The sequence below is a fragment of the Antennarius striatus genome, chromosome 7 (genome assembly GCF_040054535.1).
Source record: "Antennarius striatus isolate MH-2024 chromosome 7, ASM4005453v1, whole genome shotgun sequence".
In the NCBI taxonomy this organism is placed as follows: Eukaryota; Metazoa; Chordata; class Actinopteri; order Lophiiformes; family Antennariidae; genus Antennarius; species Antennarius striatus.
In genome coordinates this window covers 23,153,175-23,180,235 of record NC_090782.1, presented here as the reverse complement: position 1 = coordinate 23,180,235, position 27,061 = coordinate 23,153,175, and the positions used below count along the sequence as shown (strand labels likewise).

General features: G+C 44.1%; 1 protein-coding gene across 6 annotated transcripts in view; it reads right to left on the bottom strand.

Moving 5' to 3' along the window:
• The window catches only part of sox2 (SRY-box transcription factor 2), a 56,817-nt gene extending 35,409 nt beyond the window's left edge, over positions 1-21,408 (bottom strand). For all 6 annotated transcript variants that reach the window (XR_011036767.1, XR_011036765.1, XR_011036766.1 and 3 more), the window contains exons 1-2: positions 20,899-21,408; positions 5,125-5,207 (exon numbers count right to left, since the gene is read on the bottom strand). The gene's annotated coding sequence lies outside the window, so the exon portion shown is untranslated. The remainder of the gene's footprint in view (positions 1-5,124; positions 5,208-20,898) is intronic.
• Positions 21,409-27,061: the final 5,653 nt, after the last annotated feature.

The following is a 27,061-nucleotide window of genomic DNA, read 5'->3' as shown; positions in this document are numbered from 1 at the left end:
AGTGGAGTGGACATGGGCGGACTGTGAAAAGTGCAGGGCAGACAGTGAAAAGTTGCGGATTAGAGCTTTAAAGATGCTAAAATGCTGACCACCGGTGGGGAAGTGGTCGGACAGTCCTGCAGCTGTTTGTTCGGAGCGGAAAAGTCACACAAACACACACACACACACACACAGCTGTGAAGTATTTACAGAACAACACACTTCACCCGCATCTCATTAACGAGGAATGCTGCATAAACAGTTTAAACAGAGGAGATGCCGTCGTTCTGTTGGCTGTCTGTCGCTTTTACGGTGAAAGTTTAACAAACCTGAAGGTCGAGATCAAATCAGAACACACAAGTAAATTCAGGGGAAACAAAAAAATCGATTCTAAATGCATGTATTCATTTTCTCCAGTGGGTTCTCTGACGTGATTGACAGACATCCCGGACCCACGACTGTTGACGGTTACAACAGATCCGACTGAACAACTGACAACAAGAACTCCGTCGATCACATAGAAGATGAAAACGTGTTTGCGGGGCCTTCAGAGCAGCCAAACGCTCTTCTGACATCACATTAAGACCACAATGCAATGCAGCGGCTAAACCAGTGCAACGGATTGACGGCTAATAACTATCAAAACCGCTTATAACCGATTAGTTTAAAAAGAAAAAAAACATCACCAAAAAGATGGAATCAGAGCATCCGATCAGATGAAGACGGGTATATTAACTCATCCTCAGAGGCTCTCGCTTCTGACAGGCATAAGATAATAAAACATAACATATCTGTATTTGATTTACAGCCCCTCACGTCCCAAATTAACACCATCAATGGAGCTAACTTTTGCTTTACGGGCCCAGGTTTCATGTCTTATATTTGAACCTTGACCCCAGGAAAATGGTAAGTGAACGGCTGTGGAGCCTACAACTGAAAAAAAAAAAAGAAATTACATTTGGTTTCAAGCGAACATCTGACGGTTCTTCTGAATCAGAAAGAAAATGGACTGAAATGAAGTCGAAAAGACGTTTAACTGAAGGAGTTTTTGGATGGAATTCGTCACGGTCGGCTCCTTAACGGCGGGTTTTACACTTTAAAGAAAGGACGCAGATTAATTTTCATCTGTTATTTTGTCTAAGGAAAACAAGCAAAGTTGATGAGAGGTGGAACAATTTCAACGAAGGACCTTCACAATAAGAGTCCACGTGTTTAAAAGCATCCTTTGAATGAAACAAATGAACTGAAATTTATAGAATGTGACGTTTTCGGTTGTGTGTATGTGGGGCATCAGAATCCTCCTAGTCAAAAAACAAAACCTTGAAGATTAAATTACGTGAGGAACTTTCACCGTACGGCAGGCTGGAATAAACGTCTAACACGTGTTCTGTGATGACACACGCGTGTCGGACGCACACACCGCGGCTAACATTACACATGTCTACACACAGGAGGTGTCACACTCCCTCCATCACACACTCTCCTCTCTCATCCTTCTCATCCCGGCCACTGCCGGTTTTGTTTACGGCCCCATTTGAATGAGAATGAACGTCTTCTCTCGGATGTTTCTAGAAAGCGCTCTAATCCACGCCGGCTGCTTCAAGGCCCCGGCGCTTTGTTTGGGATTACCGCAGCTTAACGCTAGCTAACAATGAGGAGATGAGCAGCTCACCTCATCGCCACTAATGAAGTGTGGAGAGTCATTTAGCTGCTAGCTAGCTGCTCCCGAGCTGGGATGATACCTTCACACACGCCTGCACACACACACACACACACACACACACACACACACACACACACACACACACACACACACACACACACACACACACACACACACACACACACATGCACAAATATTTGCATTGCCATACGTGTGAGGACATTGACTGGTGATGCTTCTTATCCCTCACGGCTTCACAATGAACCTCCTGAACTCAGGAGTTGCTCTTAAAAATTCCCTGTAAGTCACTTCAAAGTTAGAAAAAGTCGAAGCAAAGCGTCGTCCTGTTTGTTTCTAATCCTAATCCAACAGGGAATCGTGGGAATGCTTGTCTGATCCTACACATGACGGATTTCACAACGTGTGAATGGTCACTGATCTGTCGCTTCAGGAAATAGGAGACAAGACGAGGTCGACAATAAACTATCTTATTTAATTTGTACCCGACCTTTTTATTCCACATTTTAGCCGATGGTTCAGTTTGAACGTCCACAAATATGACCTAATAATGAAGGAAAGCAGCAGCAAAAAAACACAAAAAACCCACTCATCCTCTTTGGTAGAAGGAAAAGAACAAAAATGAAGATTAGAATATTACTAGACGGATTGGAATTGTATTTACAAAAAATAAAAATGTGCTTGTGATGGTCTGAGGCTGTTATAAATAAGTACAAGTGATGTTTTTCTGACATATATCATCCGTGTTCATCCTTACTGGTTTATGTGTGTGTGTGTGTGTGTGTGTGGAGATTATAAGCCGCGGTCACCAGGGCAATGCAGCACCGAGGCAACAGGAGAGGCAGGAAGATTTAAGCCTGGCAGGAACACACAGATACCAGCGGTCCACACTGAGAGTATGTTGGCTCGGCTTCTGACGGAGAGGCCGGCATCCGATCGGACGGGAGAGGAGGTGGGCTGAGGGCTAGCGAGGGAATGGCACACTCACACACACACACACACACACACACACACACACACACACACACACACACACACACACACACACACACACACACACACACACACACACACACACACACACACACACACACACACACACACACACACACACACACACACACACACACACACACAACCAGGACCAACATGTCGGCTCACACGTGAACAAAAGAAGGGCACCTGATCACAGAAACATCAAACCAAAACAAAGTGCACCACGCAGTAGCACCTGATCAATACCTGATCAATACTTGATCAATGGACACTCAATATATTGAAGATCTCCTTTCAATTTCTGCTCCAAAAACGTTTATAGTTTTACAAACATTGACAAAAAGGTCATTTAACCACAATCGGACTTAAAATAATTTCATCATGGTTTTTTTTTTACTCCATAAAAACTGATTTTCTGCGTAGAAATCTGCTGCAAACACATCAATCCTTACTTTTGCACGAACAGAAAGTAAAAAGCGCCTCACCTGCTGACCTCTTGATGGCGTCAGCATAGTGTCATATTTACTGCCAGTATCCCTTTGAGACGCGTCCACTCCTGATAGAACCGTAAATATTTGGGGGTTGTCTCCCACCTCCTCCTTTATCTGTCCACTGGTTTACTTAACAAGTCAAACAGAAGAGAACGTCCGTCTGCCCCGACGGTCAGGAGGCCTTCACACAGCCACTCTGGATGGTTGGGCTTTAATTCACTTCTTTAGTTACATCTGAAAGGTCAAAAGGTCAAATATTGATCTACCTGAAGCTAATTTAATGGACTGAAGTTGTTTTATCAGCTCAAGTGGACTCGACTCTTTATTACAAAGGTGTTTAAAAAAACTTTTTACTCCAAATCGCCCAAAATATCGGTGACCCCAATTATACCCAGAGGTGGTTGAAGCACAAAGATTCCTACCATCTAACAGGCGTATTGAAACACAGGAGGAACACTTTCATTACCACTATTTGAATAGAATGAATCTACAATCTTTTCCACTGGTAATGGCTTAATGAAATGATTTCTAATGATTTCTAAATCTGATTTCATTCCAGGAAATCATCTCACGACTTCATGTGTGGTCTCTGTCTCTCCCTTTCTCTTTCTTTTTATCTCTCTCTCTCTCTCACAGACACACACACACACACACACACACACACACACACACACACACACACACACACACACGCACACACACGCACACACACACACATGCTAAAGTAGCCTACAGGTTGTCTAACAGTCTGAATTACAGAGGGAACAAGTTGTAAAGTGAAGGCGTCATAAATGTTCAGTGTTTATCTTCAGGCTGAGAAAAGTAGCACCTCAATGATAATGTGTATGTTTCAGGAACACACACACACACACACACACACACACACACACACACACACACACACACACACACACACACACACACACACACACACACACACACACACACACACACACACACACACACACACACACACACACACACACACACACACACACACACACACACACACACACACACACACAAACCAAACCATCCTATTTAAACAGCGCCTGTTGAATTTCACAACCAGCCCATAAAGGAGGTAGAAATACATTTAGGTCCACGGGAAAATAAATCAAGGCTGTTTGCCGAACTCAGTGTGTGTGTGTTTGTGTGTGTGTGCGCGTGTGATTGTGTGCGTACACGTGTGTGAAAGGTAAATCCAATATATATATACATATGCCGTCATCCCTGCATGATAAAGGAAAAGATGGAGTCTTTGACTCGCTGACATCAAGATGAAACATCCTGTGATTGCAGAAAAAGTTTTCATGGATTGTCTTGGACGCTTATTTTAAGTAAAAATGAAAAACAAAAGCGCGATGTGCTGTCCCCACCGCCCTACGATGAAACAGGTGGCTGAGACATGCAAAAAAAAATCTGGTGGGAAACGTTGCTCACATGGTTCCATCGGCAGGAGGTGTCTTTTTTTTTACCCAGCATTCTGCAAATTTTCTGGATAAAAATTAAAAGTCTCACACGTGTGCATCAATATCCAAAGTTGGAATATTCAGGAAGTTTACTTACAGTTGTTTTATTTACATTTTTTATATTTTTATTCAGAGAAATTGTTGGAGGATTTTTTTACCACCGAGAATGATGTGAAACGTGCAACAGATGGCAACATCTGTCTATGTTAATGTGTGTGTGTGTGTGTGTGTGTGTGTTTGAGCATGTATGTTAAATAATAAAGCGTGGCAGTGTGTAATTTGGATTCTTTTAGACGGTGTGTGTATCACACAGCAACGTGTCAACAAGCGTTAACTGTAGGAGGAGAAAACATGACAGCTTGTGAAGCAAACACACACACACACACACACACACACACACACACACACACACACACACACACACACACACAAGCTCATTACTCCGTCAGCCAGCCTACCAACCAGCTGCAGGGTTATTTATTTATTTATTTACGTGTTTATTTACCTCTCACGTTTACGTCCATTCATTCGAGGCGACCTCATTGGACGTTCGCCCTGCGTTCAAAATCCTGGAGGTTTCTGCAAAATCTATGAAGGGGAAAAAAAAAATATTCAGAATTTATTTTAATCAAATATAAATAAATATAAAAAAACAGAACAATAAAACCGAATATAAACAAGCAATTTAAAAAAATTATAATTTCACAAACAAATACAGAATCTAAAGCATAAAAATAACAGAAATTTATTCCATTATTAAAAAAATAAATAACTAAACACATTTTCCCACCAGGCTAATCAAAGCTCGTGAATCACTAAAATAAAACTTTTTATTCCGTTGACAATTTTTTGTTTCTTCTTTGTTTATATGTCGTCCATGACCCAATATCCTCAAGACCCGACACACACACACACACACACACACACACACACACACACACACACACACACACACACACACACACACACACACACACACACACACACACACACACACACACACACACACACACACACACACACACACACACACACATACACTTTTCTATTAAACAGTCCTCCAATGTTTGTCTTTAAAACTCTCTGTAAATACGTGTCACTTTTTGACCTTTGACTTTTTTGAGATAGTCCTCTCTTTTGGAGTTGGTTTCATGCAGGGGTGGGGTGGTGGTGGTGGGGTGTCACTCTCTTTCTGATCACATCCAGACACAAACAGTGAAATAGATTTTCTGTGAGCGATTTGAGTCGGTGCAGCGGTCCTCTTTTGGACTCAGATGATTGCAAAGTGATCAAAAATTTCTCTTCTCTCTCTGAAACCCGTAAAACCCAATATTCTATCTTCTTAATGGCTTTTGCACCTTTTAGCTCTGCTGTAAAAAACCCAGACGACTTCGCCGACGTTCACATCAGCGGCCCCCCATAACAAATATTTCTGGGCTCCTGAGCCCAAACAATACCTGCATCTGCTGCCAGGGAAACCTCTCTCTCTCTCTCTCTCTGTGTGTGTGTGTGTGTCCCTCGCTCGCCCGTCCAGCCACTAATGTAAATGAAAACCATAGGGACGGGGTGTGTTGTTAATGTGTGGACAGGGACAAAAAGCCCGGGTCTTGGGGGGGCTATTGTATCGGCCCTGTGACACACATCCCAACATTCAGCCTCCTCCGCTCCCCTTCTCCTCCCTTCCTCCTCTATTGACGGTCCCTCAAAATCAATAAAAATGATCTTGGAGTCCGTCCACCATTTGGCTGCATCATCTTGAAAGAGGCTTCTTTAGGATATAGCAGCCATACTGTACAATAGGCCAGCAGAGCGCGTGTAATTTGCCATTGATTTCTCCCCATCCTCCCTCTCTCCTCCTGGCTCCTTAGCTCCTCGTCACTGCACACAACACAAAAAACAGCTAACTTCATCATACACCCCGTTAATGCACACGCACAATAACCCTCTTTTCTCCTGCCCTCTGGTAATTTCACTTTCTTTATCTTCTCCTCTTTTCTTTCCTGCTCCGGCCCCCATTCCTGAAATCTCCTCACAGGTCACTGTTCTTTCACGGCCGTAATGGACGGCTTGTGCAAATGTTGCTCGTGCCAAAACCTGCTTTTATTTTTTTTTTTCCATCTCTTTACTTCTTTTCATTTTTTTCTGAAGTGAGAAGTGAACATACGGTCGCTGCCAACCTGACGTTTTTCTTTTACTTTTTGTAAAGTACGACCCTGCTTATCATGTAAACCCTCGCAATAATTTTATTTCACTGGATAATCTGTGCGTCATTCGTCCTTCTTTCCTACTGTTATTTCCTGTAATACAAAACTGTATCTGAAGCTGTAATGGAAACAAATCACATCGTCCCTAAAGTTGCTTTTAAACCAAAGCAGGCGTGAAAATGTTAAAATATAATATAAAATATAGACTGCTGTATGTTTCATTTGGTCACCTGACCAGGTATGAAAGCTGCATTCATGCAGGGATAAAAAACGAGCCCAAAACGCTTTGATTTGTTTAATTCATTCGTGCTTTTAGTGAATCAGGTACAAACGACACGCCTGGAAACACCTGGAAACCACTCCCGTACGATTCACGCTCCGACAGCTTTCCGATCACGTCTCTCAATTTCCTCTTTTTTCATCGTTGGCGGCGATGTCCCCCCCCCCCCCACAACTCTGACATTTGTGTCGCGCCGGCGGCGCCTCTGCTTACGGCGATGACCTTTCGAAACCTTCCTCAACGTTCCTAGTTCGTCACCGTCCGACGGACCTCCCCGAGTCGTGTGAGGAAAGATCTGATTGTAAGTAAAACCCACAACATGTGAACACGTCTCTGAAACTCCGGTGACACGCGTGTTAACGGCTGCACGTCACACGCAGACAGACAGCTGTCAGTCAGTCTTCGATGGCCCTGTTGGTTAAGTCTGACACTCCACCGCTCTAAGCCTATCACTGCATTCTTTCTCTGCTGTTCTCACACACACACACACACACACACACACACACACACACACACACACACACACACACACACACACACACACACACACACACACACACGGTGCTATCGTTCAGTACGCCTATCTCACACCACCCTACCCACAAACGCTCCGTATCTGAATCTTTTTCCCCGACTGTTGTCGCTGGTTGTGTGTTGAGAGTATCGTTTACAGCCGAGATGTTTGAAGAAAGACACCTCTCCCGCGGCGTGGCACGTGTGTGTGTGTGTGTGTGTGTGTGTGTGTGTCTGTGGAGTGGGGCTTTGCTGCTCCTGACACCGTTATCAGCTCCAGTCGAATGTATTTCTTATCGAGGTGGAGGTTTGGATGGAGGTGAGGAGGAGGAGGAGGAGGGGAGCGACGAGCGACAATACAAGCTTATCAAACGTCCTCAGCTACGATTTGGCCTGTCACTCAAGACACACACACACACACACACACACACACACACACACACACACACACACACACACACACACACACACACTGAAACACACACACACATCAATACACAAAAACACACAGACAAGCCCTTTCTGATTGATAGATGACGTTCCTAACAAATAGAAAGCTGGGATCAACATCCTCGTGGCCCCCCCTTTGTTTTTGTTTTTTTGGCCTGACACACACTTATGCAGCGGCGTAACGTTTGTGTGTGTGTGTGTGTGTGTGTGTCAGTGTGTGTGTGTGTGTGTGTGAAAGAGACAGAGAACATTTCTGAGTAACAAAGGTGGGATTAGGAATGCATTAGTTGGCTGTGGAGTGAGAGGCCTGTCAATAACAGCAGCCGGAATAAACCCTGAATCCTCGATAAGAAGACAAAGACCGAGTCCGATAGCGAGGAGGGGGGAGAGAGAGAAAGGAGGGAGGGAGGGAGAGAAGGATCGATAGACGTGAGGCAGAGCGATGGGTGTACAGAGAGACAGCCGGGGGATCGATATCAAGGGAGACGTAGGGAGGAAAAGTTTTCATAAAGAAAGCTGCCGGGGGTGAGGCCGGGTGAGGATGAGGTGAGACGGGGGGAGATGAGGGTGAGGAAGGAGGAGATGGGTGATGATAGAGACGGGTTTCTGTAAAGTTGTTCTCGGTGTTCTGACACAAACAGAGCAACAAGTCCTCGCTTTGCGTCAGATTCCACCGGACTTCCATCTCCCAGGCAGCACGACGACTGATGACATCATCAAGCTGAGACGTGGAGGACGTTGGTGCGAAAAGTCATCGTGCAAGAGGAACGGTTTCTCAAAGCCTCCAGGAGTCTCAGAGCCCAACGCTGACAGTCGCGAGCTTCACTTCCTGGAAGGACGACCACGACTTGTGTCGACTTCGCCATGGTTACCGAACTCCGCCTGATTGAATTAGATTGCCATCAACTCACAAGACGCCCTCCAAGGACGACACAGAGAAACGACCTTCAGTGTCTGACGCCGAAGGATTACTACGACTTCTTTATTGTGTTTGTCTGAAACACGGGCGGGAAAAAAAATAAAAAATAAAAATCATGGTTATTGTGAGAAGAAGCTCAAAAAAAAAAAAGGTTTTACATTCTGTTCTTTACTGGAAAAAAAAAAACCCACCAGAGATGAGAAATTCTGAAATGTGGGTGAAATAAATCAAAACATATAGTTTAGGTGTCATCATCGTCTTATGCAGTGAATTTGGATATTTTAGGCCTTATTTCTTTCTTTGTTAACAAAAATATTTTACTGACTATTTCAAATAAAGAACACATTTATTTTGCTGGAATAACCTGCTGGTTATCCTCATGATAAAGAAACATGCAATCCTGAAGAGAATGGAACCAATGGCGGCAGGATGGCGAACATGTAATTGTCTCAACGGCTCCCATTAATTAATTTCCCTTCTTAATTCATACAGGAAACGCTACATGGGACCGGGGGAGGCACAGGTGATGATACAGAGGCGCCGACATGAATGCTGAGAGAGAGGGAGAGACGAGAGCGAGCGCATCCTCTTTTCCCCCGTCGGCGAGCAGCGAGCTGTCACACAAAGACACAATGAGGCCCCCGCAACAAACAGCCACTTAAAAAAACAGCCTGGCAACAGAGAGCAAATTCAATTAGAGAAGTAATTAGTAGATACAGGGCCAGGCAGCGGGCCGCCTCCACGCCACAACACAGGAATTAATGGGCTCGGGTAGGAGAAGGACGCTGTCATAATTAAGAGGCAATCACCTATGTCAATGAATACCTAAAAAAAAATAAAAAAAATAAAAAACCACCCCTCCCCCCGCCCCCCCACACACAGTGCAGAACTATTAATTCAGTGATCAAAAATATTTCAGGAGATGATTAATACAGCAAATTCATTTTAAAAGACTAATTTCTGGAAAGATAGCAAGACAATTGCACATAATGTTCTCCGCCTGGCATTTATATTGCTAATTAAAAAATTTTTTTCTTTCTTTCTGATAATTTGTGGAAGGATTGCTCCCCCCCCCATCCTCCTCACCCATCCCTCCCCACTTCCTCCCCCCTGCCCCATGCATGTGTGTGATGAAACCAACAGAGGCTGTGTTGCAGTAAATACCGGGTCTCCGGCAAAAAAAAAAAAAAAAAAAGGGCGCCAAACGATGACAAAAGCAAAAAAAAACAAAAAAAAACTTGCTGCATCCTTTCACCCCCCCTCCCCTTTAGTTACCCCCCCCCACTCGACACCCTCACCTCCACTGATACAAAAGGCCCTGCAATTAAATTAGACGATAAGGACGTGAAATAAATCAGGAGGTTATTGATTGATTTGTCTCTCTCTCTCTGGGGTACTGGGGGGGGTATGGGGGCGGGGGCAGATCGGCAGCTATCATATCACACCAACAGCACCTCAATCACTAACTAATTACTCCGTTCCTAAAATCCCTGGGATGAGACGCTGAGGTTCCACACAGCAGATAGAGGAGCGTTTTGGAACACATGCATGGAGCGGAAGCGACGCGGAGGAACGTGACGGATTACAGAATCATTCAGAGACGCAAACAAGCAGAGAAATGTTTCCTGGGAGCAGCCCTGGGATCCGACACGCAAGGAATGATGGGAGCGTTTGTCTGCGGCCCTGGCGCCGCCGTCCCTCCCATCAATGTCCAAGTCCTGATGCTGTCGGAAAGTCATTAATCTGAACAATAACCGCCGAGGTTCTGTGGTCATGCATGGAGATGCTGATGTACAGCAGCACAACGTGCATGTAACCGTGGAGACGGTACACAAACAGATTAAATATAATAAAGTTAACAAACTGCAAGACCCTCCTGGTCTCTGAAGAGACCAGGAGGATAAAAGAATTTAAGGTCATAATATCCTGTTTAGATTTCAGTTTCATTTGTTTGTTTGAATCAAGATTAAACTCCCGGAATGTCAATTTTTGCATCTGATTGATTAAATTTTAGGTTCCCAACGTTAAATAGAATTTATGATTCCTCCCATTAAAAGACATTCAGCATAACTTCAGAAAAGCTGCGGAGGAGAAGCTCGTGGACTCTATTTAGTTTGGGAACACTGCTGAAATAAACGCACGTGTCAGTTCTATTAGAATTAAATTTAATGGATAACTAAAGAAAAACACCGACCTCTGGCCTCATGTATGTATGTATGCGTTTAAAAGAACCTTGAACCAATTAAAATATCAATGAAAACTATATGCCTATATTTCCAGACCTTTGCATTTTATTCCAACTTCTGCATGAAAATGAAAAGCAACGTCTAGAGATGATGGAGGACAGGGCTGTGATGATGAGAATTTCCACATCTTCTAAATACATATTTAGTTTTTCTGGCTTGGTTTGGGGAAAAAAAAAAGAAAAAGAAAATGGAAGATCTCCATACCCAAAATTTACATATTCATCTGTGACAGTTGGGGGTTATTTGGAGCCCTATTTTGGAGTGATGTGAGAGAGAAATATCCATTTAGCCATATCATCTCCAATGATCTGGACTCATAAGCCTGGCAATATAGGCTGAGAGGGGAGGATAACACTAATATGGCCTCAGATTTCTATGCCGTACCAGTTAATGCTATTTATCGAGGAAGGTAGATGATCGACTAGGGAGGAGAGAGGAGAAGGGAGGGAAGGAGACGGACATTAAGTGGCCTTCGGAGTCTGTGGTCGCTGCTTTGAGAGCCAATTACCAGGCTAATGGAGTTAATACCAGAGATGAGATGGGCTCAGGAGATGAGAGAAAAGGAGGCCGAGCGGATAGCAGTGGACGCCTGACACTGAGACAAACTGCAGCGGAGGGAACGATTAATGTTTGTTAATCTGATGGGCAAATCATTAAGTATCAGAAATACTGCAAGGCATCAGGAAAGAACCCCCCACACCCACCCAAAAAAAAAAAACAGTCCGGAGGGGCGAGGAAAAACGTGCCACAAAAAAAAAAAAAAAAAACGCAACACGGACTGCATTTCATGATCCGTCATGTTAGGCTGCAGATTAAAAAGTGTGATCTGCGCGCTTTATCAACGATTTAGCCAATTACAGACGTTATCTAAAAACGCTTTAATTTGTCATTCAGAGCTGCAACAGGGGCCCTCAAAGCCGTCAATGAGGGTGATTAGAGCCCCAGATTGCCGCTTCGAAAAGGCCCCTCCAAACATCTGCTGTCAGAGTGACTTGGAGACGTCAGCGCCGGGGGTAAAAAAAACAAAAAAACAAAACTCCTCTTCAGAGGCTGGCATCTGATTAGCGAGGTGAAGACTGAGGAAGGAGGGAAGAGAAGAAGAGGATGAGATTGGGGAAAAGAGAGGAAAAGAAACGATGGAAAGAACCTGAGTTGGTCGGATGCCAGTGCGCTCTGTGTGACAGGGAAGGCCCATCTGCGCTTCCCCGACACTCAAGATGGCAGATGTAGAAGCAGATTGATTTTCATTCAGCTGTCATGATACACAAGTGGGGGGGAAGAAAAAAAAGAAAAAAGAAAAAGACTGGCACGGGCACACAATCATGGTGTTTGAGAGCTCTGTCGAGTGCATGGGATGCTGTTGGCTGTCGGTCTGCCAAAGCCGTTCCCTCTCCTTCCTGTCATTTCCTGATTCTCCATCTTCCCCTCCCCTCGTCCTCGTTTCTCTCTCTCTGTCTCTCAACAAGCACCAGCAGAATCTAAACGCCACATCTGGCGCTCAAATTAAATCATTTACAGTCCATAGAGAGAAGCAGCGTTTAGTGACAATACAGCCGGGTGGGGGGAATCAGCGTGTTTTCTCTAAAAGCGCTGACACCACCGCCTCTCCTGGCGTCTTGACTAGATGTCGTCGCATCGATGTTCAGATGTGTGAGACGTGTTTTTCTTGCTGCATCGGAGGGTTGGAAATGTCGTGGAAGGGGATGGGATCATCTGGTGGCGTCGCCTCTGACACCTGCACACCTTCCTGTCACAGCGACTTCCTCTTATCGTTGAAAGTCGGAATTACCATACGCATCCTAGACGGCACCAGGGCCAAGATTCCCAAATTCCTGGAGACCGATCTGGGTGCAATGAATCCGAAAGGGAACAGAAGATAAAATCAGACTGGATTTAACCGGTCGTCGCCCAAAACAACTCCGACAGGAGGAGGAAAAACCAGCAGCAAGGTGCTCCAATTACCCAGCAGAGCAACACTTCACCCTGTTTCCTGTCGAAGAGTAAATATTTCCCTTCAGGTGATTATCACCAACCATGTGATCAGAGCTGCTTGTTGCTGCTTCCTGGTTCTACTCAGGTATTAGATCTGTACGGTGATGCTAACAGCTGGTGACACCGATTAGACTCCAACTATCTGTCCTATTCCTGTTTTCGTTGTCCGATGCTAAAGCGAAGCTCTTTATCTTATTTAACTAATCACATGATCTGCAGCACGAGAGCCGTCTTGATTCCCTGGAAGAAGAGATCCTCTTGATTCAATAGAGGATATAAGAAAATAAAGATAATTGAAAGCGATGGTTTTACAGCATCATCTGGTCAATATATTGTGCTGTCACACATTTATCATGATGAACCATAAATACGCTGCCATTAAATAGTCTTGGCTTTTTAAGGAATGTTTAAAATGAAAACCTTCCTGGGTTTTCTTTTCAGCTCGTCTAGAAAGACTATAAAGACTCAAAGACTCGTTAATATGGAGATCTGCTCTATTCGAACTTTAATGTGGTCCCACAAACAGCACAAAACACACTTCCATTGTGAATGATCTGCTCACACACTGTGAACAATCATGGCCGATGGGCTTCTGTCGATCAGCCAACACTGACATTAATAAAACATTCCACTCCCTGCTAATCACATTACGCCGTCATTAAATTCTGCTCTATAAATGGCTGATCCTCCCTAATAAAATCATAAAACATTTCCCCTTTTGTTTCAAGATTTCATAAAAGCATGCCGTGGTGATTTTGGGAAGCGTCATAGAAGGCTATTGACTGGTAGCTCAGCCTGGGAACGGACTGACTCCTGTGAAATCCTTATAAAATATGATAGTGCTGGTCATCCATCATTATGGTCGGACAGCGCGGGCCTTTGTTTGTCTGCCCTCGGACTGGTCTGCCTACTGGCGGGACAGTAATGTGTGTGAGAGACGGACAGCTGAAGCAGAAACAGTGTGAAACAGAAAGCAGTGTGTGTGTGTTCCAGCGTGTGAGTGTGTGAGAGAGGGAAGCGGTTGACCTGGTGTCAATTAGGAGCCCATATCGTTCCATTCCCCAGGGGCTAGGCCGGCTCCAAAACATTAAATCATTTCATTCACTTCAGACCGATCCTGCTGTTTACCCCCGCTTTACTCGGGGGGGAAAGCTCCCGCTGCATGCTGGGTCGGCAACGTTTTCAATAAACCGGCTTCAATGCAGCAGAGATGCCTTATTTAGAGAGCTGAAGAGGTAATAGAGCAACACCTCCTCAACAGACACACAAAATGTGGTGGAATAAATACTTCACTTGATCCGTTTGGCAGTGCTTTAGTTGATTCAGCCCCGGTTGACTGTCAGACACCTGCCGGCAGAGATCGCTCACGTCGAGCTTCGAGCCGACGTTCAGGTCGACCTGGACCATCAGGGGTCGTCAGCCATCAAAGCCACAAGTGGCTCGTTTCCTGAGTGTGGCGTCATGTGACTCATTAGCATGCGAGACTATCAGAAGTCAGTCGTTTAGCACGACCTCACACACTCTTGGTTGAAACTGTTCGCCGTGTCTTCTCTAATTTTCTCGTAATGCTGCAACTACTAGAACTCCCATAGGCAGTCATTTTGACTGCTTGGACTTTACTGTGTAAATAATTTGGATTATCATAAAATATCCAAGAATAAATGGGTGGAATAGGTAAAAACACATCAGGACACTATATTAAAACTATGATGATTGAATATTATATTTATTTATTTATTTATTCATTTTATCTATTTATTTATTGCATTTTTTATTTATTTATATGTTTATATGTTTCTGCTCACTGTGTTTCGTGTTAGTGTTGGTTTTCTGTGTATTGAGTCTGGTTTTTGCTCTTTGCACTCTGGGTGTCCTTTTTGTGCACAAATAAGGCTTTATGTGCCCTCAGTAGCCCCTTGGGGACAAATAAAGTTTTTCTAATAAATTTGAATTTGATGGGCTTTGTGATCTGCTGACGGTCAATTCTTTCCATCCAGATTGGAGGAATGAGATCATCAGACTGATTCTCATTCATTTTATATGTTTGGAAAAATGCCTTAAACCTTACAGAAAGAAAGCGGTCACCTGCATAAAAAGAAGCTGCGACGAAAACCCACAACCTGTAGACAAACGTAAAACACCTAACTGTTAGCAGCTAACTAAAGGAAGTTAGCTGAAGCTGAAAATAGATAGATAATTTCCCCATTGGGGACAATAAAGTTGAACTTTCTTTCTATCTGAAAGTTGTCTTCTCCTTGGGGAGAGGGAACACATCCTGGGAGCTCCTCACCCTCTGTGGAGAGTTTAACAGGGACGGTAAACGTCTGTTTGCCACTGTTTGCAGACCGTTTGTCCACATTTGTAGAATGCCACCGTCGGCGTGGCACAACGTGTCGCTCCACGCATATTCAAGATGCCACACCTGAAGCTGCTGTGAACTTTCACACCTCTGTCGCCCGAGGAATGCAGGTTCTCTGCTCAAGGCTTTTACACAACAAAGGTATAGTTTGAATAACAACAGCAAACCTGGCGAGACCCAGAGAGAGACGCCGCATCTCATGTCTTTGAATATTTAGGTGTTAAAAACTGTGGATGCTAAGCTCGTCCGTTTTGTCCTGCTTCAGGTGAGACGTGTGTTTTCTGGCGCTTCCAGCATGACCAACGACGTGTTTAGGCGTCCTTCCCCTGCCTGAAAAGGTGTGAACGAAAGTCATCTAATGAGCACACACACACACAAACACGAGGCATCCATTAGCACAAACGAGTTAGCATTCAATAGGACAGAAACCGCTCACACACACAAACTTTAAAATCATTTCCACTAAAGGAATTAACTTCTGTGAAAGCGAGTTCACGTGAACACACAAACACACACAATCACGCACACACACATTTGTGAAGCATCAGAACCCTTTGCTGTTGTTAAAACTTTATGCAAATTCTCAAACTGATCCAGTGGTAAATCCCACATTTCCGATCGTTGTTTGTTGGTGGCAGACTCCAAATCAGCTTTTCATGAAATCCTCTCTGACAAAATGTGACAAACTATTGTTGGTCTTTGTCTACATATCACTCTAATCCCCCCCCCCCCCCTCCATCCCTCCATCCACACTCCCCAATTACAGGGAAAGACCGCAGTACTGACCACAGACACACTCACACACGCACGCACACACACACACACACACACACACACACACACACACAGAGGAGGCTAAGCTGTGTGGCCACATTTTACGTGTGTGTGTGTTTCAGGATTCACGCTAAATGGGGAGTTAGCCTGTGTGTGCGTGTGCGTGTGCGTGTGTGTGTGTGTGTGTGTGTGTGTGTGTGTGTGTGTGTGTGTGTGGCTGAATTTAGGAGAAGGCCAGCTGGATTTGTCTATTCTGTGTGTGTAACTTGTTGGCAGGTCGATTGAGGATGCTCTATTTATGCATGTGCATATATATGTGTGTGTGTGTGTGCGTGTGTGTCTTTGGCCGTCGTTGTAGGTATGCTGCAGATCAGTCTAAGCCTTATAAACCCATTGTGGTGCCGTAACACCAGCCTCTCCTCTGTTATAACCTCTTTGTCTGATGCTCCATCCTTGCTCCTACTGATACGTGTAACACACACTAAAACACATCGCTGCACACAGAGCAAAGAGGCGCCTCCATGTTCCAATTTTAAAATGATGGAATTAAAAACAGGTCCAAAAAATCAAACGAAACATGTTTCAGGGCTCGGCTCGGCCTCAAGGGCCAGAAATGAACTCTCAGATCAATAAACATAAGAAGAAAACGACCTTCAGTGATGTTTTGCGTCCACCAGCTACATGCTAACTGTTTATGATTGCAACCTTATAACAAGCAGGTGGTTTAGAATGGAGTTCTAGAGCTTTATCTTAAATCAATACTGATGACAACTGTAAATCCAAACTGATGTCACAGTAAGGAGTTTAGGGTTAGAATGTTAAAAAATAAAGCTCAGGAGATCCGCGCTGCTGAAAACTCTCGATATGCGGAACACAAACTTGTGTTTTGATCCGTTGTTTGTGCATAAATCTGGATGACAACAGCAGTTAAAGAGTTTATCACACGCTTCCTAATGAGTCTGCTGGGCTCACATCATTTCCATCCAAACCCCTTGCATCCAGATTTGCGACACTGATCCCCAAAAACTGCTTTCCACGCAACCTCAGCTTCATGAAAATGTATCGGCACCAACACAACACAGTCAGTAAGTCTGTGTTTATTCCTCCCACTTGTCAGAAGAAAAAAAATGTCCCCCGAGGCCCCCCCCAACCGCCGCGAAGTCACGTCATCGGTAAACGAACGCAGCGCGGAATAAAGTGGATTTAGAGCTTGTTGCATTTGATCAAAGTCCAGCTGATATCAGAATTGCAGAGCAGCTAAGCTCTCAGAGCCAAATCCATAATAATACTCTTACACCACCCACAACAAAGAGAAATCCAGCACCAGTAAATAAATGGAGGCAGCCAATATAATTTGGAGACTCCTCCCATGTGAGTAAAATAAAACGGCTGAATACAAACTGTTATAATTTGTCTGACAATTAGTTTGATAAGGAACGGACAGTAAATCCATTCAGCTCATCTGTTTACTCTGCAGGCGTTTGAAGAAAAGTGCTGTTTGTCCTTGATGGTGTGTCACAATGAGTTATGGATTTGTTAAAAAAAAAAAGAAAAAAAGAAAAAATTCTTTATTTTTATTTTGGATTGATCTCTTAACTGCAAAGGGGGAAATAAAAACCCGACAAAGTAAGACAAAAAAAAAAAAAAAAAGACGCTCGATCAAATGGATTACCATAAGAAGATAGTTTGGTTTTCTGTTGTTGTTTGTTTTATTAGCTGAGTCGTATCTCCCAAAAAGTAGAGTTTATTTTTCGAGCCATAAGCAGCTTCGCTTTTAATATTTTCTGCCGTAGCATGAACCGGTGAAATGTATCACGTCTTTACGTCGATAAAATAAGAAAAGCGAGGCACAAACACACACACTCCTGCATCCCGTCCACGTGTTTCCCTCATTTCCTCTTATGGAGAGTTGGAGAAGTTTTCTCCATCAGCCTCCTAAGTGTGTGGCCTTCAGCAATATTACCCTCTTTTTCCTCATCCTCCCTATCGCTCCATCACATCTTAATGTGTTTGATGAAACATCAGGTAGTGAGGGACGGGCGTAAGGCGGATGATGTGCTTTTTTGGCCACAACAGGCATCAGCTGAAGGACGAGGATAAAGGGCTGAGTCCGTCCATCCGGCGCTGCATTAAGAAGCCGTCCAGCTTCTTTTCAAATCCAGCCACTCTCGTCAGACCGCCGCATCTCAGGGCTTTTGTCCCCCCTTCCATCCGACTCACCGCGGCCGCCCACCCCTGCCTCGCAGCTCGATGTTGAGTGTCTGTAATGGCCTAGATGAGGAAGGGGAGAGGGGGAACGAAGAAAGTGAGGAGGAATGGAGGAATGGAAGGAGAACTGGAGGGTGAAGGAGGGAAGGGACAAAAGGAGGAGAGAGGAAAGTGAAGAAGGAGAGACACGGGAGTGAATCGTTGAGGGGGGGAGGGGGGGAGTCTTTAGGAGGAAGCCAGGCGGCACTAAGCGTCTCTGTCGTTGCCCAGTCAGGCCTGATCTCGCCACCCCCCCCCCACCCCCCTGGCCATGAAAACCTGCCCTCCTCCCCCGCATCCTGTCCTGACCACCATGCACTCATCTCCTTCCTCATCTTCACAAAACTTTCATCTCCAGCCGGACACGAAGAGGACATGGAATATTTAAGCTCCCCACACGTATTTAGTGTGTTTATAGCGTGACATATGTTGGATAACACACGCATGAAACACGCTTCATCACAACGCAAAGAGTCTAAGAAGCATCATAAGTGAATATCATGAAGACACAACGTCTAAAGTCTTGTTTTCAAGCTGATTGAACACTTAAAGTCTCACATGTAGAATTGTAATACTAAACTATTCCTTCTGACACAGAATAATTCACAAACACTAAATGAGTCCAAAGAGGCAAAAGCAGCTTTTAAACAGCTACAATCTGGGATTCCTTTCAGTTTATGAAGATTGTTCCAAAGAGAAAAAAACATCTCTTCCAAAATCTGTGTCCTCTGAATAATAATTCAAATTAATTCCAAGCTTTCAGGCCTAAGAAGAGCAGGCTGTGGTGTGTGTGCGTGTGTGTGTGTTTGTGTGTGTGTGTGTGTGTGTGTGTGTGTGTGTGTGTGTGTGTGTGTGTGTAGAGCTCACAATCACCTCCACACTGGAATAATATGTTTGAAAAATAACACGAAGGACAGAAACCCATCATGACTTACTGATGCCTCGGCTGCTTTCAGAAGCCTCACAGTCTTCTTGTTTGGGTCTCACAATGGTGGGAATACAAGCGTGTGCACACACACACACACACACACACACACACACACACACACACACACACACACACACACACACACACACACACACACACACACACACACATATACACACACACACACACACTCACACACATAGCCAGTGGCCTCAGGACTAATTGCTAGATTGAAGCAGATTTTCTAGTTCAGTTCAGGGCTGTAATTGTGAGGAGAGATGGGAGGAATGACAGGGCTTCAAGCTGAGAGGAAAAATCACCAGGGGCCGCCGATTAGGCTCCAGTGAGATTCACTGTGTGTGTGTGTGTGTGTGTGTCTGTGTGTGTGTATGTTGGGGGTGAAGGGTTAAGCCAACCATCTCTCAATCCCAGGTTTCCGTGGCACTGACCCCAAGCCGCCATATACTCGCACCGGGTTGACCCCCAACGGGCCCCTGAGGAACCGACGATAAACTAGTTATGTTGCTCCAGAGAGAATTCCAGCGAGTGTCTGTGGTAAATATTTATTTAAGTCATCATCAGGCTCTAACTGACTGATGCTGACAAATTTAAAGAGAAATAAAGATTCATACATAGTCCACAGAGCTGAATGATGACGATGATGATGATGATGATGATTACAGTAAAATTCACCACCTTTATTCTATGAGGGTTTTTAAAAAAAAAATCTATTTTAAGATTTATCTCCTTATTGTTGAGATAAATTTTCTACTTTCTGTTTGATGTTCAGATTTCTTTATTTATGTATTTCTTACTTTCAGCTATCATATAGATTCCAATAGGCCTCCTTGTCCAGGTCAGTTTGTTTCCACTCTGATTAATTAATCAACAAACTGATTAAATTATTGCTAATATATCCACTGTCAGTTTAACTCCAGACAAAATAAAAAAGATATTAATTCAACTGTGGCTTTTATGTGAGATGTTAATGTGCATTTCCTAATGTAATGAAAAAAAAAAAAAGCGAGCCCATTTTGCACGTCTGCTCCTCCGATCAGAGGGAAGCGATCTCTGCTGACTCTCTCATCCACACCACAGATGCAGCAGGACAACAAGGAGCTGACAGAGATGTGAAAACACCGACAGAACGCTCACTCTGACCCACAACACCAGAATATTTTACTACCAGGTAAATGTGATCTCTAGCAGAGCCGGCGTGGATTCTCTGACACCCAGTGAACCTACGGGGTTCTGGGGTTCTGCTTCATTTTGACGGATACGTTCACGTCGTTAAATTAGTAGAACTTTTGTCATCCGCTGAGAGGAGAACACCATCACAAAGTCAGCCAGTCATTCAGACAGCTTACCTTGTGGTGATGTCACGGTTGTCACTATGACAAGGCCTTCCATGCTGTTGTCTGATTGGACGTCGGCTGCTGTACTTCCAAGGTCCTCCACAGTCCTGAAGCCGGAACACTTGATTTCTGTCTGTTTCTGCCTGGAGTTTGGCCTCTGGTCGTCCTGCTGCTCCATCACAGTCTAGCTTCAACACCTTGGTTGGTTTGAAGCATCTTCTCTATCTTAACGTCTGTTTCTTCCTCTCATCCAGCAGGAAGATCATTCTTCTGCAGTTCAACTCCATCCAACGTTCTCCTCCCTACCAGGCCTCCTCCACTCATCCTAATGCCCACTTTAGCTTAGCATTCCAACTCCATCTACGGCTCCCTCTCCTCATCCTCATCCTGATTCTCACCCCACCCTCCCAGCAGCCTTTCCCGGCCTCTGCCTCCCCATCTCGGAGCTCCTGGCCCGGCTCTCCCTGCCTGCCTCCCATCCTCTCTGCCTCCCTCAGCCCCAGCCTTCTGCTCAGCGTTCAAGGGGAGAGCCAGCTAGGAATGCTCTGGCTCTAGACGTTTTGTCCAAGCCCTAGGTCTCTTTCACTGAGGCAAGATTAGTTCATACAAAAACTCAACAATACACCACTGAAAGCCATTGTTGATATTCAACATTTTTCACATAGCGGAGCAGAATAGACAATGTGGCAGCCGGGAAAGCCCGAAGCGGACTAGCAGGATTGATGGCTGATGGTATCTCAGCTGAGTGAGGGCCTTAATCCCTTTTATATACGTGCATACACACACACATATATATGTACACACACATATACACACACACATACACAAGCCTGAAGACAGCAAAATCAATACTTCTGTCTCCCTCCATGTCTCTGCCTGAATCAGTGAGTGGGTGAGTGTGATAGGGTGAAGAAAGGGAAGGAAACTGTTTGTTCCTCTGTGTGTGTGTGTGTGTGTGTGTGTGTGTGTGTGTGTGCGTCTGTGTGTGTGAGTGTGTGTGTGTGTGTTGGACAGTCTCTGTACAGAAACATTCTCTCATTCTTAGATCTTTTAACATAAAGGTTCTCTGCCAAATGATCGGGTTAAGCCAACAGCAAACAACCAAACAAATTAGAATTATGAATTTTGCTGTCTGTGAACCAAAATTTTAATTTATTCGGGTCATGGTGTCACGGTGTCGTATCCTGTAATCCTGTCAGATGCTTAAATGGTGACAGAAATGTCTTTTTTGAATGAAAAACAGTTGTGGTTTGTTGCTTGAATGTAAATATAATCATTTAAAATGGAATTTCAGACATGACTGGGATGGATGGCGAATTATTTGATGCTCTGTGTACAATAATGTATGTCATGTTGTTTTATAACTGTCAAACATACATAACATTTCCTGTCGAGATACAGCACGGTGTAAAGAATCTCAACTTTAGAACCTCAAAAATCAAAACTGGAGTATTTTCAACACCTAAAATTAATTTGGTCCAACAAATATGCAAAAAAAACCAAAAAACAAATACGCTTGTGAACCCAGACACGCCACATCTTTGCCGTATCCATCCTGAAGGTCGTTTCAAGCAGCAGAAGTTCTGCTCGAGAAAGAGAACTTAATCGTCTTTAGAAAATTTACCTTGATGGTCCGGAATGCGCTGCATAATCAAAATTACATTCCTGCAAGATTAGCGAGAAAACAAGAAATAAATTGACGGGAGAGCAAAAAAAAAAAAAAGATTTTAATGTGATTTTTAAAACATCAAGGACGACACAGTGACTCCGACTCGGAAACGGACTGCAGCGGCGTTCATGAATGTGGCTGTTTAATGCAATGAACGTCACGTCATGTAAATCTCATAAATCATGTCACGCCGGCAGAAACATGTCATAAAACATGATTAAAAGTGTCATGTAACATTGGGACCCGCCGTGTCACAGTGAGACATGTTAATTGTGCGCTAATGATATGTAATGAATGTCATCAGCCTCAAGGCTTCTGCTAACGAACTAAATGAACTGGCACTAATGGGCCTGTTAGCTTATCTTAGCTCCAGCATTAGCCAACCTAATGGAGGGTTCTCGCCCTGCTGACGGCGGCTGACAGCTCTGATTGGCACAACCAGTTTCCAGGGTGTCATATTACAATTAAGCATTTATATAAAATAACCCCCCCCCCCACAACAACAATAACAACAACAACAACAAGCCTGGATCTAGAAGACGTTTCTTCAGCCCTCGTCTTCCTGTCTTCCACCTGGACTCCAGATCCCGCTCCTGATCCATCTGCCGGGCTTTCCCATGATCCACCAGTCCGTTAGGTAGCAGAGGAGAAGAAGAGGAGGATGTGGAGGGAGGGAACACGGCCTTCTCCCCCCCCCCCCTTTTTTTTTCTCCCATTTGACAGGTGATTGATGGCTATCTCCTCAGCCTGACAAAGAGCAACATTAGCATAACTAAAGCCATGTACAGTAGAGTGGGGCAAACAGTAAATTACATGTCACCCCCCTCACCATCGCTCTCTCTCTTTTCTCTTTACCCCTCTCTCTCTCTCTCTCTCTCTCTTCCACTCGTTCACTCAAAGTGTGTGTTTTTTTTGTCCCTCCGTGAGGCTGAAACAGTCCGAGCTGACAGCTGCTTTAGAAGGAGACGCATGACAGGCCTGACAGAGAGAAAGAGAGAAAGAGAGGGAGGACAGAGATGTTAAAAAAGAGAGCGAGAGGGAGAGCGGGTACCGTTTTGAATAAGAATCATGGTGACCTTAGGGAGGGCATCCACACCAAAGTGCAGCGGGGAGGAACTGTTAACAGAGGCAACGTCATTTTCGACTTTGTTTGATGTTGCCTTTAAAAACAGTTAACAGCTACATGCTAATGGTTTTGCTGTAAAAAAAAAAAGTTTTGTTGTAGTTTGGATGCAACAAACCTTGAATTACAAAGTTAAATTACTTTAAACCGGTAAATCTTTGGGATGCTGACGCAGCATTAGAGCTGCAGTCTAACATGCACATGCTGATGGGACATTATATACAGAACAACAACAACAACAAACAAACAATGTGAGTTGTTTGTCTGAAACATGCATTATGCTAATGTTACCATCACAAGATCCGTGATTAAATGTTCCGGCTCACATTTATTTATCTAGATGGTGTGATGTGTGTTTGAAATGGGCAGTGTGCACAGCTTAATAAATGTCTGACTCACAAACAACAACAAAAAAATTCACATTTGTGACAAAAATGAAGTTATCAGAATCAAACCGGAAGAGCTAATCGGGATAGGGCGGGAAACACAAGTCAGACTTACCCAACTCAGTCTGATTCGAAAAGATCAGATTTGGAGATTTTTTTTTTTTGCGCACATAACCCTAAAAAAATCGTCAGTTTGTGGCACGTAAAAGCAGCCGTGTGATGTGAACGCACCCCATAGATGCCTCTGAGGGGAGGTTATTCAAAACTGTCACCCACAATTGTGCGACTCATTGTGTCTCGTCCATCACTACAACAGCAAGCTGTTCACCCGTCTTTGATAGAGGGCAATTGACACAATAATAACATTCATTGAAGTCAGGTGGAATAAAACAATATTCCGTTAAAAATAGTTTTTTTTTTAAAGTATGTTTACCCCGATCTCTAGTTAAAGTAAATATACCCATTATATGATTATCTAAAGTTGTGAAAAACTGCATCAATGAAAGACAGGAAGTAAACAGCATTGGCTTCCTGTAGAGTCACCTGAAGTTGAATCTTACAATAGAAAACGTGAGCACATTAAAAATGTTGATATTAAACGCTTCACTGCATGGATGGATGGATAGATTGATGCATAGATGGATGGTTGGATGGATGGATGGATGGCCCTATCCTGGCCTCATCTCCTCTCCTCCGGTTCGGCCGGTAATCTCCTCTGTAATTGTTCGTTCATGGTGTGAATCTTTAAATAGGAGGCCCTATCGTGGCGCCAAGATAATGACTCGCCCTGTGTTGTTAGCTAGCGAGGATAAATTACCGCTCGTTGCAGGGTTACCATGGAAATAGGTCACAATGAGAGTGATTAGTCTTGTGTCTTTTACACACCGAGAAGCCGTGCAGTTTAGCAGGAAGCATGGAAACCCTCCTCTGTTTCCTCTCTCGTATCTGCAGCCCGTTGTGCTTCCAAGGCCGTTGCTTTCGTGACTTTTTTGCGACGCGATGATTTTTTCCGTTTGGTCGTGTTGCATCTTTTCGAAGCTGCCAAATACAAACGAGACAAGGACGTATTTATAGCCCGACATAAAGATATCAGTTTCATCTTTGCGGTTGGTTTTGTTTGCAGAATCAACACTTTCAGACGCGTTTCTATGGCAACCTTTGTTGGAACTGCTTTCCGTCACAAGACTTCGCTACATGTGAATGCATGATTTACGGCAGTGCTCCTTCAGATCTGCTTTGGAACGATTGGAGAACCTTCTAAAACTTCCTGTTGCCTCTGTTTTTGCTTGCCTCCGCCGCCTACATTGTTCCGGTGAACACATGACTCCGTCCGCAGGTGTGTCCTGGTGGTGAAAGTGAGCGGCACTCCACTGGTACACAACAGGAGAATATTCTGCTCACTTCCTATTGGCCTCTCTCTCAGGAAATTATCTTTCTCAGTGTGAAGTCAGCAGCCAGTGAACATCAGGAGCGGAGAAACTGAAATAGGCATCATTAACTGGTCTGACGCTGGCACCCACTGAGAAACTCTATGGTGTGTGAGTGTGTGTGTGTGTGTGTGTGTGTGTGTGTGTGTGTGTGTGTGTGTGTGTGTGTGTGTGTGTGTGTGTGTGTGTGTGTGTGTGTGTGTGTGTGTGTGTGTGTGTGTGTGTGTGTGTGTGTGTGTGTGTGTGCAGCAGTTATTCCAGTTGCCTCCAGTATTCTGGTGATCATGTAGGACACACATGAACTCTACAGTTTGGGGGTGATCTGTAGGCGATGATTCGTCGGGACTCGTTGAAGATCGCGGCCTGATGAGGCCAGTTGAATTAAATTATTTGTTCAGGGTTCGGAGCCCCCTTCAAGTCTGAAGGAGGCGCAGTTAAAGACTTTAAAGCACATGTGTCAAACTCAAGGCCCGGGGCCCAAATGTGGCCCGCCACATCGTTTTATGTGGCCCGCAAGAGCATAAAAGGTCAGACGAGATAACAGGTCAATAGGTCAAAAGCGCGCTTTGACCAAAAACTACATTTCCTACAATGCAGTAATCAAGCCTATTTTAACTTTGACTAAAACGTTTTGAACCAAGTTAATGTCGTAACTTTTGTTTGATGTTATTTTTCTTTATTCTCTTGGATAGTTTGATCATTGATTGATGGACTTCTGTGGGTTTGATCACCTGACAAATTAAAAGAATTTATGTTATAACATAGAAATAAACATATTTTTCTGCGTAACTGTAATGTTTGTAACTTGAATGAGTAATAAATTCAGAGTTATTCAACATTAAGGAGTAGTTACATTTATGTTACATTACACTGAGTTACATTTAGTTACATTTACAAGTTACATCTGGACTTTTGATTACAGCCTTTACGCTGATGTGGCCCTCGGTGAAAAGGTGTTTGACACACGTGCTTTAAAGTCATAACTGAAAGTGCATTCAGTGAAATCTTTATTTGAAGATTTGTCAAAAGAACTTCCCCTGAGTCCTCAGGGGGGGGGCAATCATCATCATCGTCGTCGTCATCATCATCAAATCTCAGCTGAGTCTGTTTCCGACTTCTGTTTCCGGGTATTTGGATAAGCTGATCAAGTCCACTTTCCTCTACTCAGCCGTTCAAACACACGATGGAACAAGCGTGTGCGACTCCACACACAAGCATTCCTCCACACGTGACTTTCAATCACAATAATTCCTCTTGCTTTAGTTTGATCGCGCCACCTTTATTCAACTAAAGGCACTTCCTGGTTATTGTCTGACAGGTTCTAACAATCTATTACCCACCCGGGCCTGAGCTAATGCTCTTAACACATATTACTAGCAGTAATCCTTCTCTCCAAGCTAAAGCCGTTGTGTCTGGACCGCGGCAGTGACAGCAGGTGCTAAAGCTTCAGCTAACTGGCTAACACCGCCTGAGCTCCATAAGACAGGAAACGCTGGGAGGTAGACTTACTACTTACTGAATTACGTACTTGCTCACACACATGGGCACTGACTCACTCTGAGTCACACAC